Raw genomic sequence first — 14438 nt, 5'->3', positions numbered from 1 at the left:
ATCCTGGGGGTAGTTCTATTAGAAATGTTCCTCTGAGTACTTCAATTTTGGAAGTAGAACAGTGGGTGGAGATTTTAGTAGCTTTTGAGAAAATAGCAATATAGTGAGCTTCCGATACTTTTTGGATAATTGTTGTGCTAATTGTGATCGGCATGTTTTGACATTGGGCGGCATCATTGGATAATTTAAGGATTTGATTGATGCAGTCGTCAGTTTCTGTATTTTCTTGCGGGAACTTCTCTGGACAAATGAATTTCTTTGGTTCACTCTTTCTGCATGGTAGGTCCATGTATTGAAAAAGTTCTGAGTTAGAAGCTAAATATGGTCCAGGTGGAACAATTATTGTGTTATTTATGGTTGGAAGTGAATATAGATGAAAATATGTGAATACTTTGGAATAAAGAATGGGAAAATGTAAGATAAAGACTAGAGAGTGGTTGGAGTAGTAACCATCTACTTCTACTATCTCGTAATATCTCATCAGGTCTTCTTCTTCGAGGTATGATAGCTGAGAAGCTGGATGATGTTCTACCATTTTCTGGATGGTCCATCTTATTTCATCTGGTTTTATAAGTCCATTATGAAGAGTTTTGATTTTTGCGAATGTGATTGCTGTCTGTAGGTCATCTAATATTTGTATAATGGTTTGTAAGGCTAAATTCATCTGGTCTAAAACGTTTCGAACTTGCATGTAATGGTTGAAATCAAAGACGAATTGGTTTAAGTCTGTTCGGATTTTGTTGGTTTCTGCGGCTATTATCTCTTGATTGTGGGTTAGTAGTTCACTGTCTCGTTATAGTTGTTCATTATTTTCTTATTAAGGCTTAATTGGTTATTAATGTTGTTAATAATATTTTGTTGATTGAGTTCAAGTGACTGAATTGCTGCATCGTATCTTTCTGCGTCTTCTTGATCTAAGTTTCCTGAGATGGATTTTATAATATTTCCTAATCCATTGATAAGACCTCTTTTATTTCTGGTTGCTGGATAAACTGAGTCGAGTTTCTCTTGGGCTGTTTTAAGAAGATACTGCAATGTTTTTTCGAAGTTCTGTAGACTGTCGAAGTACGGCTGACTTAGTCCATTTTCTATAGCAGTAGTTGTAGTTTGATATTGATATGCCAATGTTTCGATTTCCTGTGCTATTGGTTCCAATTGGAAATAGTGGATGAAATCATGGGTGCTGGTTTGGATTCTGGCTTCTCCAAGCTTAACTGGGAGGATACCTGGATTGTCTCGAAGGTCCTGGATTTTCACTTCTTGGGCTGTTACTGAGATACATCTGTAAAGTATTTTTGCGGTTAGTTTTTATTGGTGGTTGATGTTTACTATTTTTCTTATGCACCGTAGTATCTTGGGTATCAACAGTAACAGGATTGTTGTTTTGGACTATTTTAGGTGAAAATCTGGGGAGCAGTTTAGTTTGTTTTACTGTTTTTCGAGTGTATATTTTCGTGCTGGGTTTATATGTTATCGAAGAGTGTCGTTTTTCGTTTATCTTTTCAATGTTTTTCTGTTTGCTCTCTTGCAATTTCTTATTTATTTCTTTTGTTTTCAATCTGTGCTCCTGTGTGTAATTATTTATGAGTGTTCTATTAATGTCAATATCGAATGGATCTTGAGCATATATGTGACCATTAAGGAGGTTGATGGGCTTCTGTTTGGTAGCTGAGTGAATAGAATTGTTGTATGCCATAATGGCGTATAGCATTTGGTCTTTTATGTTAAGTGTTTTCTTTTTTTCTTTTAATATACGCTACGTTTTCAAGAGCATGTCACCCTTTTAGTAAAAAAGTGCTATTTAGTTATGCGTCAACTGTATAGAAGTAAAGGCATTTTAAACTTTAAATTGCGTAAGTTACTTTGTGAAACTATGGTTATGTCGATTCTTAATTATGGGCTCTTCGTATTTTACCCTTGCTTACATCAAGTTACGAAATTGAGGTTGCAAAAAATTCAAAATAATTGTTGCAGATTTGTTTTTGGCATAAGGACATATGATTGTGTATCATGCAAAATTAAAGAACTTCAATGGTTAACAATAGATAATTTATACAAATATCACCTCGTCTCATTGATATATCGAATTATTTCGTCGTCAAATTCTATTTATTTAAGGAACAAATTAGTATTTCGTGGAGACGCTCATAATCTGGATCTGAGATATCCTCATAGTCTTATGCTGCCAAGATATAGACTAGCTATTTTCCAGCGATCGTTTACTTACAATGCTGTTTTAGTGTTTAATAGTTTAACAAAAAATTTAAGAGGTAAATATCTTGATTTCATGAAGCGGCATTATAAGAAATTTTTACTACAATCACAGTAACGTTATTATTATTATATAGTATATTGTCGTAATTGTTACCATTAGAATTTTTAGAATTTTTTTTTGTTTTTATTTATCATTAATATCATTTATCACATACATCACAAATTATTTTCTTTATCTTATTTTTCTAGTAGCCACATGACTATTTCTACCATTTCAATATTATATTATTATTTATGTCAATTTATAAATCATGTTTTTTTTCATGTTCTACTTATTTCAAACTGACTTTGTAAACTTGAGGTTAAGTGGAGTAGCTCTAGCTAGACTTCGCCTCATGTATCTCTTGTTTGTAAATTTTTACAGACTAAATAAAGGCAATTTATTATTATTATTATTATTATATTCGAAGATGCTCGATGATTGTGGAGTGAAAGCGTTCGATCATTCCATTGAATTGCGGGTTATCAGGTGTTGTGTAGTGGATTAAGATCTTGTGAGTGTCCACGAATTCTTGAACAAGTCCATTTTTAAATTCAGTTCCACTATCAGAAATTATCATATGTGGTAGTCCATGGTGGGTGATGAATAGCAGGAATGCGTTTAAGATGTTAATCGCGTTTGATCCTTCTATTGGGTACGCTTGACCGCATTTTGAAAATGCGTCGATGATGGTAAGGAATTTTTGTCCTACTGCTTGAAATGTGTCTATGTGAACAATTTCCAATGGTTTCATTGGTGTTGGAGTTAACATAAACTTCGGTTTTTCTGGATTTCTGTCGTATTTGTTTGTTTGACAAGTATCGCAGAGATTAATATAATCTTCTATATCCCTTTTCAACGTTGGCCAGTAATAATGTTTTCTGATTTGAATTTCTGTTCCATTAATTCCTCTATGATTTGTCTTTCCTTGGTGATAGTCTTGTACGATAGTTTTCTGTCTTTCTGGACTGCTTATATCTTCTAGTAAATTGTTACATACAAGATCAAATGCAGAATTCTTGAATGTTTCTCGAAGTATGTTGCAGACAGACTGGTAGAGTTCATCAGTTTCGAATAGGACGGCATATTTCTTTTTTGTATCGACGTAGTTCTTGAAGAAATTAAAAATATCGTTTTTCAGGTCGTTTTTATCTAGTTGGACGTACATTCTTTTCTTTGTTAGGAAGCACTGTTCTGTTATAGGTTTTGTAGGATTGTAATTTACCAATTTGAATATGATTTGGTTGTGGTAACAGTTCAATGGTCTTTCGCTGATTGGAATTCCGAGTAATGGGTTTTCCTCTGTAGAATGTTGGGTACCATCTGTGTTGTTGTCTTGTTGGTATAGCGATTTTGTTGGCTGACTGTCAATCTTTTGTTTTTCTTTGATAATTTCGTCTAAGTTAACCATAGGATCTTCTTCATCTGGATCGCATACTGAGTTAGGATGGTTTTTCATAGATATGTTGTCATCTTCTTTTCTGGATAATAGACTGATTATTTCTTCTACGTGTTCGTCAATGGTACTTACTTCTTTAGTGTGGATTTCGACACGGGATAATGCATCAGCGTTCGTATTGGATTTTCCTTTTTTGTATATGACTTCATAATCGAATTCTTCGAGTTTTAGTCTCCATCTAACAAGTTTCGAGTTCGGATCTTTTAAAGAGAATAGCCATTGAAGTGGTCGGTGATCGGAGAGAATTTTAAACTTCCTTCCAAATAAATAAGGTCGAAAATATTTAGTAGCCCATACGATTGCAAGCATCTCCTTTTCGATGGTAGAATATTTAAGCTCGGTCTCGTTCAGTGTTCTTGATGCATATGCAATGGGTTTGTCTTGTCCTACAGGACCCTGTGACAGGATAGCACCTATAGCAAAGTTGCTTGCATCTGTGGTGAGATTGAAAGGCTTCGTAAAATCCGGATATTGTAGAAGTCGTTCGTTGGTTAACAGGTTTTTGCAGATTTTGATACAGTTTAGGAATTGTTCTGTGTGTTCTATCTTGGCATCTTTCTTTAAACATGAGGTGAGCGGTTTTGTTATTTTTGCGAAATCCTTAATGAACTTTCTGTAATACCCAAGTAGTCCTAGAAATCCTCTAATCTGCTTGGTAGTATTTGGTATGGGATAGTCTATGATGGCTTTAATTTTGCTTGGATTTGGTTTTATTCCTTCAGGAGTTACGACGTGGCCCAAAAATTCAACTTTTTTTTTTTAAATTCGCATTTGTCTATCTGTATCTTGAACCTAGTTTCACGTAGTCTTTCAAAGATATTCTTAAGGTTGACCATGTGTTCCTGAAGTGAGGTTGAGTATACGATTATGTCATCCATGTATAATAAGCAGATTTCTCCTATGAGTCCTTTAAGCACATTGTCCATTATTCTCTGGAATGTAGAGGGTACATTCTTTAAACCAAAAGGCATTCTAAGGTATTCATAATGGCCATTTTCCACGTTAAATGCTGTTTTCTGTATATCTTCCCCTGCCATTTCTATTTAGTGGAATCCACTGGCTAGATCGAGGGTGGAAAAGTATTCACAGCGTCCGAGTTTATCAAGGATGTCCGTGATATTTGGAATTGGATACCTATCGTCTATAGTCTTCTCATTTATCTTTCTGTAATCGACTACGATTCTCCATTTAATTTTTCCAGAGGCGTCTGGTTTTATTGGTACGACCCAAATTGGAGATGACCAGGGTGATTGACTTGGTCTGATGATGCCTTGGTCCAGCATTGATGTGATCTGTTTTTGAACCTCTTCTCGATGTACATGTGGATATCGATATGATTTTGTGAAAACTGGGACTTCATCCGTTGTTCGTATGTGGTGTTTTATTTGATTTCTAAATGTTAAAGTATCATCAGGATTATGGAATATATCTGCAATTTTTCTACATAAACGTCTGATGTGCATCTCTTCTTCTGGATTTAGATGATCTGTTCTGATGAGAGGATCGCTATCTATTATTGTTTCTGTTTCCATTGGAATGATGTTCGAGGTATACAGGTGATATTCATGAAGATCTATTGGATTGCTTCTAACAGGATCGGTGAGTGCTACTTGAATAGGTTCATCAGTATTGTTGATCATTTCGGTCCAGGCTAGATGATTGCAGGCTTCACTGAGAGTTTCTCTTAGAGTTGCCCCTTGTATTTCTTGTTTTGGTATAAGTATGGTGCCTTTTGTTTGTTTTACTGGAAGTCGTACTTGTGTGGTTATTCTGGGTTCCAATTGAATTGTATAAAATTGTATTTTGTTGGTTTCATAATAAAAGATAGGGAGAACTGAGTGTGCTGTAGTTAGTGTGGATACTGGGAAATTAAGATGCGCTTGTAGAAGTTTTAAGTTATCGAGACCGATAAGACCATCAAATGTTTTATGGAATTTAAAAAGGTAGAATTTTAAATTAATATTAGAGTTAAATTCTGGGAAGATTGGAATTTCAGCACAATATTCCTGTGAATGGTTTTGAAATATCGAACTGACTACAAACGGTTCATGTTTGATAAAATTTTTATAAAATTTGGATGCAATTTCGGGGTTAAGAAATGATTTGGTTGCCCCTGTATCAAGAAGAAGTTTAAGGGGAGAATTTTTAATTTCGATATATGGAAGTTCTTTTTTATCTGAATAAGAATTGAGTTCGATTACGTTTCTTCGTTTTCCTCTTGGAGTTTTGGAAAATTTACATCTTCTTCTTCGTATTGGTAATCTTCTGCGTGGTAGTCATCTGAATATGCGTCCTGATTGGGATAGTAGTATGTCTGTTCTCCATAGTAGGCATCGGTATCGTTTTCGTCTTGTTGTTCAATATTGAACAGCTCTTCTACGGTGAACTTTGGGGTGTGTGGTTGCGGTTGCTGCGGCCTAAAGTTTCTGAAGCTTGAACCTCTGTTATGTCCCGTTTGGCGTGTACTTATAGACATCGGTGTTGGTTTGTACTGTTGTGGTGGTCTGCTTGCCCATGGGTTAGGTCTTGGAGGTTGTGTGTTTGCCATGAATTGTTGCCTTGGTTGTTGGAATCGAGCGGGTTGTATTGGCCATCTTGGGGTAAATGTTGGTCGGGACGGTGCTGGATTACTTCCGAAAAATGGTTGATGTAACTGTGGCCTGGGTGTCATCCTGGTGCCTTTAGTGGCGAACTAATACGCACCCTGATGCGCATCGCCCCGCCCTTTACACATTTCTTAATTCTCCATTGGCCGAGAGATCCGAAAATGCCATATAAATATTAAAATACTTTTAAATATGAGCATTCTTCGGATCTTGGCATCAGTCGATAGACCACGGCCTTACCTAGAGCACGTATGCTCTAGGAGGTCGCCGGTCGGGGCTCTGCTCCACTTTTGCCACCGCAAACCTTAAGACTCTGTAGGTAGTCTTCTTCCTGCTCCAAAAAGTTGTTTTATTTTCAACGATGATCCTACTGATAGCTCATATAAGAAAATTTACACCAAGTCTTTATCAAGACTTGGTAAAATACCATACATCCAAAAGTTAATGTGGATAAATGCTTAGGGGTATTTCATCCATTATACCTGAAGCCCCTAAGTAGAGCGTACAGCAAAGTGTTTTAGACACCCTCTTGCTGCGACGACATGGGCATGGGTTGTTGCCATTTTGGTGGTGTTGTGATCTGCGGCTTATTGATCGTATGGTTGATCCCATTGGTTCTCGTAATCCTGCTAAGAATGTAGTTAGGGCCTGTTGAAAGAATTCCTTTTTGCTCCTCTTTACATCTGCATTGTCGGTATGTAGTTCGATGTGATTCGAAATTGTGTTTAAAAGTGACATTACTTTATCGTGAAATTGTTGAGGAGTTTCGTTGGGTACTTGCCTTAAGTTTACCATGTCTCTTGTAAGTGAATTTTCATTACGTTGATCGGCAAAGTTTTGAATTAGTATGGTCCTTATTGTGGGCCAATTTTTACACCCATATACGGAAATGATTTCTCGAGCTCTTCCTTTAATTTTATTCATTACACCTCGAGTTATCATGTGATTTTGGAAGTTATCGGGATTATTGTGATCCCAGAAATGATTAAAAGCATTGTAGTAACTTCAATGAAGTTCCCAATTTCCTCTTCCGAATTGGATGGCCATGAGGTCCTCTTGAGCCAATACTTACTTCAGGCGTGGCTCGGTTCTGTTGAATAGGTGCAGGAGATGCATTTTCGGGGAAAGTAATTTCCGAGCAAAATCTTCTGTTGAGAGGATTCCTTCCTCCTGACCAACTTCGACTCCGGTGTTGAGGACGAAGAAGCTTTAATCTTTTCTGGCAAACTTCCGCTCGAGTTTCCAGCTACCTTGATAAAAGGGATGGCAAACTGCATGACGTCCATCAAGTAGTACGGTTTTGTTTTTAGAGCCACCACTACCACTGGGCTTCGGTTTAAGGTTTTTTGCAAACGTGCTTCTTAAATTCCTCCATTTTTCTTTGCATTCGTTAACTGTAACATAAAGAAATAAATAGATATAGAATATCGCTGTGTTTAAATAAAAGATTTATAAAATTTTTTTTTTTATTTTTTGTTTCAGGTATTTGGTTACAGGTTATACATTCGTTTCATTAGGACTGTACTTTTGCCGAGGAGAAACAACAGTTGGAAAAATAGTGGCTGAAACGACCAAGATTCTATGGAATACACTGAAAAATATCTACATGCCATGCTCTTCTGGTAAACAATAGAAACCTATTGACCAACGTTTTCAGACCCTTTGGAACCTTCCAAATTGTATAGAAGCTTTGGATGGCAAGCACATCCGCATAGAAAAATTACCTAATTCTGGATCGGCTAATTTCAATTATAAATCCTTCCATTCAATAGTATTACTAGGATGCTGCGATGCTGATGGTCTTTCACCATGATTGAAACTGGATATGCTGGTAGAAATAGTGATGGAGGTATTTTCACAGTCTCGAAAATGAAAAATATGTTAACGAATTCACAACTTGACATTCCACCAAATTGTAAGCTTCCATTAGATGATTATGATGACTGTTTGTTTCCGTATTACTTTGTAGGAGATGAAGCCTTTCTGTTGTCACGATATTTACTGAGACCTTACTCAAAACGTATTCTTGATAATACAAAACGTATTTTCAACTACAGGTTAAGTCGGGGTAGAAAAACAATTGAATGCGCGTTCGGAATGATGACTGAAAAATTCCAAGTACTTAGCACAGCGATACGTTGCAGAGATAGTGAAAAAATTAATAATATTTTAAAGTGTGTTTTATAATTAATATTATAATTATGTCCGAAAAAGAGAAGGGTGTCAATATATACCGCAGCAGATAGAAGAACATACACAACATGCTACTACAGGTTTTGCGAACGTCCCTTCAACTCGAGATAAAATAAATCATCGTTCTACTGCCAATGCAATTAGAGGTTATCTAGCACACTACTTTTCAACTGCATCCGCTGCACTACCTTGGCAGTTCAATTACTGTATTTAAATGATTATTTTTATAGCCCTTTTTCTATCCGAATTGTCGAATAAAGGCCTCTCCCATTTCTCGCCATTCATCCCTGTTGTGTGCTAGGCGTTTCCACATTGGTCCTGCGACTCTTTTGATATTGTCGCTCCAGCGCATTTGAGGTCTTCCTCTTGGTCTCTTCGCATTGTACGGTCGCCAGTTTCCGACTTCTTTGTTCCATCTACCATCTTCGAGACGTTCGTTGTGTCCAGCCCATTTCCATTTTAATTTAGCTGCTTGTTTCGCGGCTACCTTTATTTTTGTTTTGTTCCGGATTGCTTCGTTCGTTTGCCGATCTATTAGTGGGATACCAAGTATCTGTCGTTCCATGGCTCGCTGAGTTTTTCGAATCTTGTCTTGTCAAGAAATGATTATTTATACCTTTAACTTTATAATTGTTAGGGTCGATTGTTCGAACGCTAATCAAAACTTGATTATAATCAAATATTTAATTGCAATCAAATACGACACAGCAGCTGTCAAAATTATTACAAATTGCTTATTATTATTGATTTGTAAATAAAAACATGAAATTAACATCAGAAAGAGTTTAATTATGGTTTATTTTAAATTACAACGCAAAATAATAAAATTAAATAAAATAAATCAGTCAACATAACCTCAAAATGTAACATATTTGATTTCAATTAAATATTTGATTACAATCAAGTTTTGATTAGAGTTCGAACAATCGGCCCTTAATTTGTATTTTTTTTAAATAATTATATTTAAAATTGTTATAATAGAATTAATTGTAAAATAATAACTTTTCTGATCGTGTATGTTTATGATACTACATATTGAAGGCTTTTGATACTGTATGTATTCTTTTGTGCCTGTGTGAATACCTAAATTAGGAGAATAGAAGAGCGATAGGAGATTCTTACCAGTCAGATTCATATCTGTTGCTATTTGGTTCCAGGCTTTATCAAGCTCGTCTCTCTTGGCATATTCCTTCATTGTATAATTATACAATTGTGGGTATTTTTCCACTTCCCAACGAATTTTATATTAAACACCTATAAACAGAAATTCAATGTTTTCAGAATTTTATATTACAAACAACATATTTCTACAAAGCTAGTAGTACCTACTACAAACAACGAACGTAAAATTCGTCGATCTTAAAAAAAAACTACCTAAAATTTATTTTAGGGCAAAAAACAATAAAAAACGAAGGAAGCAAATGTAATAATCTTACCTCCATGACTGAAAACGTGCGTCTCACTTGAACTTTCTCGTGCGCTACCGATCTCAAGTGACGAGAGTCGTACAAGACGAGAAGATTTGCAATTCTAGACGACCACTAAACGCCCCGTCTGTGGAGCTCAATGCAACAACGAAGGAACTTGAGCAGTGGGCCGACCCATGTGCGGACGGCCTAAGAGTTAGGTTGGCGAGGTGCTATGTTTTTTTGACTTTGTTTTATGGAATAGAATCTTGGACCTTGAATGCGACATCAATGGAAAAACTGGAATCATTCGAGCTGTGGATGTATAGAAGAATTCTGAAAATATCGTGGACAGAACATTTCACAAATAAAGAGGTTCTGAGAAGGATCAATAAAGAAATAGAAATTTTAAATACAATTAAAATAAGAAAATTGGAATATCTTGGGCATATTACACGTGGAGAGAAATACACATTGCTCCAACTAATTATGCAGGGAAAGGTCCAAAGAAAGAGAAGCATAGGGAGACGTAGAATGTCATGGCTGCGCAGCCTGAGAAAGTGGTACGGATGTACATCAAATGAACTTTTCAGAGCAGCCGTCTCAAAAGTCCAAATAGCTATGATGATTGCCGACCTCCGCCGCGGCACTAGAAGAAGATGCATACACTCTTTGCCTGCAAGAGATAGCACAGAGCACTACAGGAAGCCAATCTTCTCTTGGAACAGGAACTAACTTCGGACAATATAACGGAGCAAATGCTAGGACGTAAAGGCAAGCGGAAGATGATACAGGAAGCAATAAGGCGCATCATGCTCAGTAAAGAAAATGAGAAAAGACAAAGGCAACGTGAATTAGCTAACTAAGAGAGAAACATAAAGTCAGCCAATGGTATCTGAAGTTACGTCAGAAAATATATTTCCGGATGCCTAATACGTGGCGAAGAAGAGGAGTTTTAGTGGGTATGACAGACCTGTAAGTTCCACACAACCTGTGGTACGGGCCATCAGGTGTATATAACTGCATTTCTCCTCTACAAACAAAATACCAATTTTCTGAGCTATACATTCTTGTAAGTCTATTACGCCATATTTCTGTGTCTTACAGTTTTACTTGTGGATTGGAACTGATTTTTTATATATATATACAAGGATTTCCACAGTTTTCACTGTATTCCTTCACTCAACCGTTTTCTCCAATTTTTTCTGTTTAGCCAGTCCCCTTCCTGTAGGTTTCTTCTACTCATTGCTTCGTCCACCTCATCTCTGAAAGATCTTCGGGATCTGCCTCTCTTTCTTCTTCCTATCGGGCTCCACTCTGTTATTCTATTTATCCACCGATTTTGGTCTGCTCTTCTGACATGTCCGTACCAGGTTAACCTCTTCTGTTCGATGTAGTCTATTATGTCGGAGTTCATGCCCATTCTCCTCTTAATCTCCATGTTATTTATCCTATCTCTTCTTGTTACTCTGCAGCTTCTCCTTAGAAATTCCATCTCTGTTGCTCTTATTTTGTTTTTGGTTTTCTTATTTATTGTCCAATTTTCACACCCATAAGTGAGGATACTTCTTGTCATGGTATTATATATTTTTTTCTTTGTTTTCATGCTGATGTTCTTATCCCATAGTACCGGGTTCAATTTTCGTATGCAGTCTCTTGTTTGTCCTAGTCTATTTTTTATATCTTCCTCCGTTGTTCCTTTGTTTGATATTATGAAACCTAAATACTTATACTTGTCTGTTCCTTTGATTTGTTTACCTTCGTCTATTTCCAGCTGTTTTATTTCTGTATTCTCCGTTGTTAGGTATTCAGTTTTCTTTAGGTTTATTTCCATCCCATTCTTTGTATATTCCTGCTCCAGTTTTCTCATCATAAAACTGAGGTCATCCTCGTCTTGTGCGATCACTATTTGGTCGTCGGCAAAACTTAGCGTATATAGATATTCGTTCCTTACTGGTATACCCATTCCTTCGCACTTTCTTTTCCATGGTTTCAGGGTTTTTTCCAGGAATATTTTGAACAGGGTGGGGGATGTGGAGCAACCCTGTAGTAGTCCCTTTGTCGTCTTAAATGGACTGCATATTCTATTGCCCGTTTTGATAGCTACTTCGTTATTCTTGTAGAGTGCTTTTACCGCGTTTATTAATCTTCGTGGAACTTCGATGTTTTCCATTGCTTCCCATAGCTTGGTTCTAGGTATTGAGTCATATGCCTTCTTAAGATCAACAAAAGCCAGATGGACGGATCTATTTTTGGCCATTCTTTTTTCTATTAGTTGTTCGACCGTGTAAATGTGATCTAAGCATGCTTTCCCCGCTGTGAAACCTGCCTGGTCTTCTCCGATTTTATCTTGTACATATATTTCTAATTTTTCCTTTATGGTCTTTCCATACAGTCTGCCTATAGACGATATAATGCTGATTCCCCGATAGTTTTCGCAGTTTTTTCTATTTCCTTTCTTGTATATTGATGTCATATATGCTTGGGTCCATTCTGCCGGTAAGTCTTCTCCATTCAGTGCTCTCTCAAACATTTTATGTATCATACGGAATAACTTTTCCGATCCGTTTTTTATCAATTCATTTGGTATTCCGCCGGGACCTTCTGCTTTTTTGTTCTTTAGAGTTTTGATCGTTCTTTTTACCTCTGCTAGGCTTAATTCGATTTCGTCATGTGTGTAGATTTCTATTCCGTCTATTTCTGATTGTTTGAATTCGGGGCGGTCTTCGGTTAGCAATTTTTTATAGTATTCTTGCCATTCGTTTTCTTTGATTTGACCGATCTTGATTTTCTCTGTCTTATTTCTTTGGAGCGATTTTAAGATGCGCCATGACTCTGAATTTCTCGTTCCTCCTATGTGCTGTTCTATCTCTGTGATTTAAGAAGACTCAATAAAAACTGGATGAGAACGGCGCAAGATAGACGGGGTTGGAAACATGAGGAAGAGGCCTATGTTCAGCAGTGGACTCTTGAGGCTGGATGATGATGATCTAAGATTTGCAGACGACATCTTTCTGATCGCTAATAATCCTACAGAACTACAAGAATTTATAAGCTACTTAAATGCAGCTAGCAATAAAGTTGGCCGAAAAATAAACTTTGAAAAAATAACAATCATGTACAATGAGCCAGTAGACCTCCAGGATGTAATAATAAACAACATTTCACTTGAGACAGTAGACTAGTATGTATCTGGGACAATTATTACATAAATCTTTCATAAAATTCTATCCGGAATATGAAAGCTGTCCTGCGACAGTATATTTCTTATTGTAGGACAATATTTCATTGCACTTTTTGTTGCAGCGGAAGTAAAAGTTCAATCGATTGGTTGAGATAAGTATTATCGATCACAATAACATAGTTTCTACACCAATTATACAATGAACATTACGAGATTCATTGATTAACTGACCGTCCCTCTTCATAACTTACTTTTAATGAATTTCTTATAATTGAAACTGTAGCAATAATAATTTCCTTTAAAATGCAAAGTATAAAAATTTTCTAATAACTCCTGGACTATATACATAAATCTTGTTCTGAAGCTATTTTCTTGTGGCATTTTAAATTAATTTATATTTAAATGGGAATAAGCCACAATTAAAGGTTAAAATACGTTTATTGACGTTTCAATTTCCACTTCGGAAATCGTTCTCAAAATACAAACATTAGTAAATTAATTTATTAATGTTTGTATTTTGAGAACGATTTCCGAAGTGGAAATTGAAACGTCAATAAACGTATTTTAACCTTTAATTGTGGCTTATTCCCATTTAAATATAAATTAATACATAAATCTGTTTGTCTTTATTTACATTCAAATTCCCCAAAGAAAAAATCGAGTTACGAAGTTAAAATAATCAATATAATACGTGCTATTTGTCAAGAAATTTTGTTGCGAGAACAGGTTAGAAAAGGGTAGCATAGGTAGCCGGCCGAGATACAGAAAGATCGGCCGAGGGAATTGAGATCAGGTTGAAAGAAGTAACGAAAGAATGAAGACGCTATAGTAAGCCAGTAAAGAGACCGGCAAAAAAAATTGTTAAAAATAGTAGACTATACTCTATGTAATATGTCAAATTTGAAAAGAGTAATCACTATTTCCATTTTTCTAAGTACATAAGGGATTTTCGGGGATGGAAAAATTTCGAAAAGATAACCACATGTTGCCGTTGTGTCCAGTTTTATATATTAATGTTTTTTAAGAAGCCCAATCCAGAGTTTGTGTTCCAGACTTTCAATCTCAAATTTGTGTTCTTTGTCCTAAGAAGCCGTCTCAGAGTATCTCTCACATGGAAATGGTATTCTCAATATGGAAATGGATTTGATCGTGTGGCAGAGAAGGTAACCCCAGAAATATTAGTGTTTTTAGTGAAATCAAGGTAACTCATTTTTATATGTTTTAAACTTTTGAAGGAAAATAAACATTAAAATAATAATTGCTTTCATACAATTTAAAATTTTGATATTTAATATTGTAAATCTTAGGGCGTGGTCTTAGCTGTCATTTTATTTGT

At 36.0% G+C, this 14438-nt stretch overlaps 1 protein-coding gene across 4 annotated transcripts in view; it reads right to left on the bottom strand.

Annotated features, from left to right (window-relative positions):
* Positions 1 to 14438, bottom strand: part of LOC140450241 (haloacid dehalogenase-like hydrolase domain-containing protein 2) — a 34710-nt gene that overhangs the window by 6991 nt on the left and 13281 nt on the right. The window contains exons 4-5 of one of the 4 annotated variants that reach the window (XR_011951993.1): positions 9635 to 9766; positions 7583 to 7713 (exon numbers count right to left, since the gene is read on the bottom strand). The exons of 1 other annotated variant lie outside the window; for it this stretch is intronic. The gene's annotated coding sequence lies outside the window, so the exon portion shown is untranslated. Of the gene's footprint in view, positions 1 to 7582; positions 7714 to 9634; positions 9767 to 9948; positions 13577 to 14438 lie in introns of those variants that run through there. 2 more of the 4 variants (XR_011951991.1, XR_011951992.1) reach the window with 2 other exon arrangements.

Source organism: Diabrotica undecimpunctata, chromosome 9, assembly GCF_040954645.1.
Source record: "Diabrotica undecimpunctata isolate CICGRU chromosome 9, icDiaUnde3, whole genome shotgun sequence".
Taxonomy (NCBI): domain Eukaryota; kingdom Metazoa; phylum Arthropoda; class Insecta; order Coleoptera; family Chrysomelidae; genus Diabrotica; species Diabrotica undecimpunctata.
Note: the sequence above shows the minus strand (reverse complement) of the source record. Positions and strands in the feature narration are given on the sequence as shown.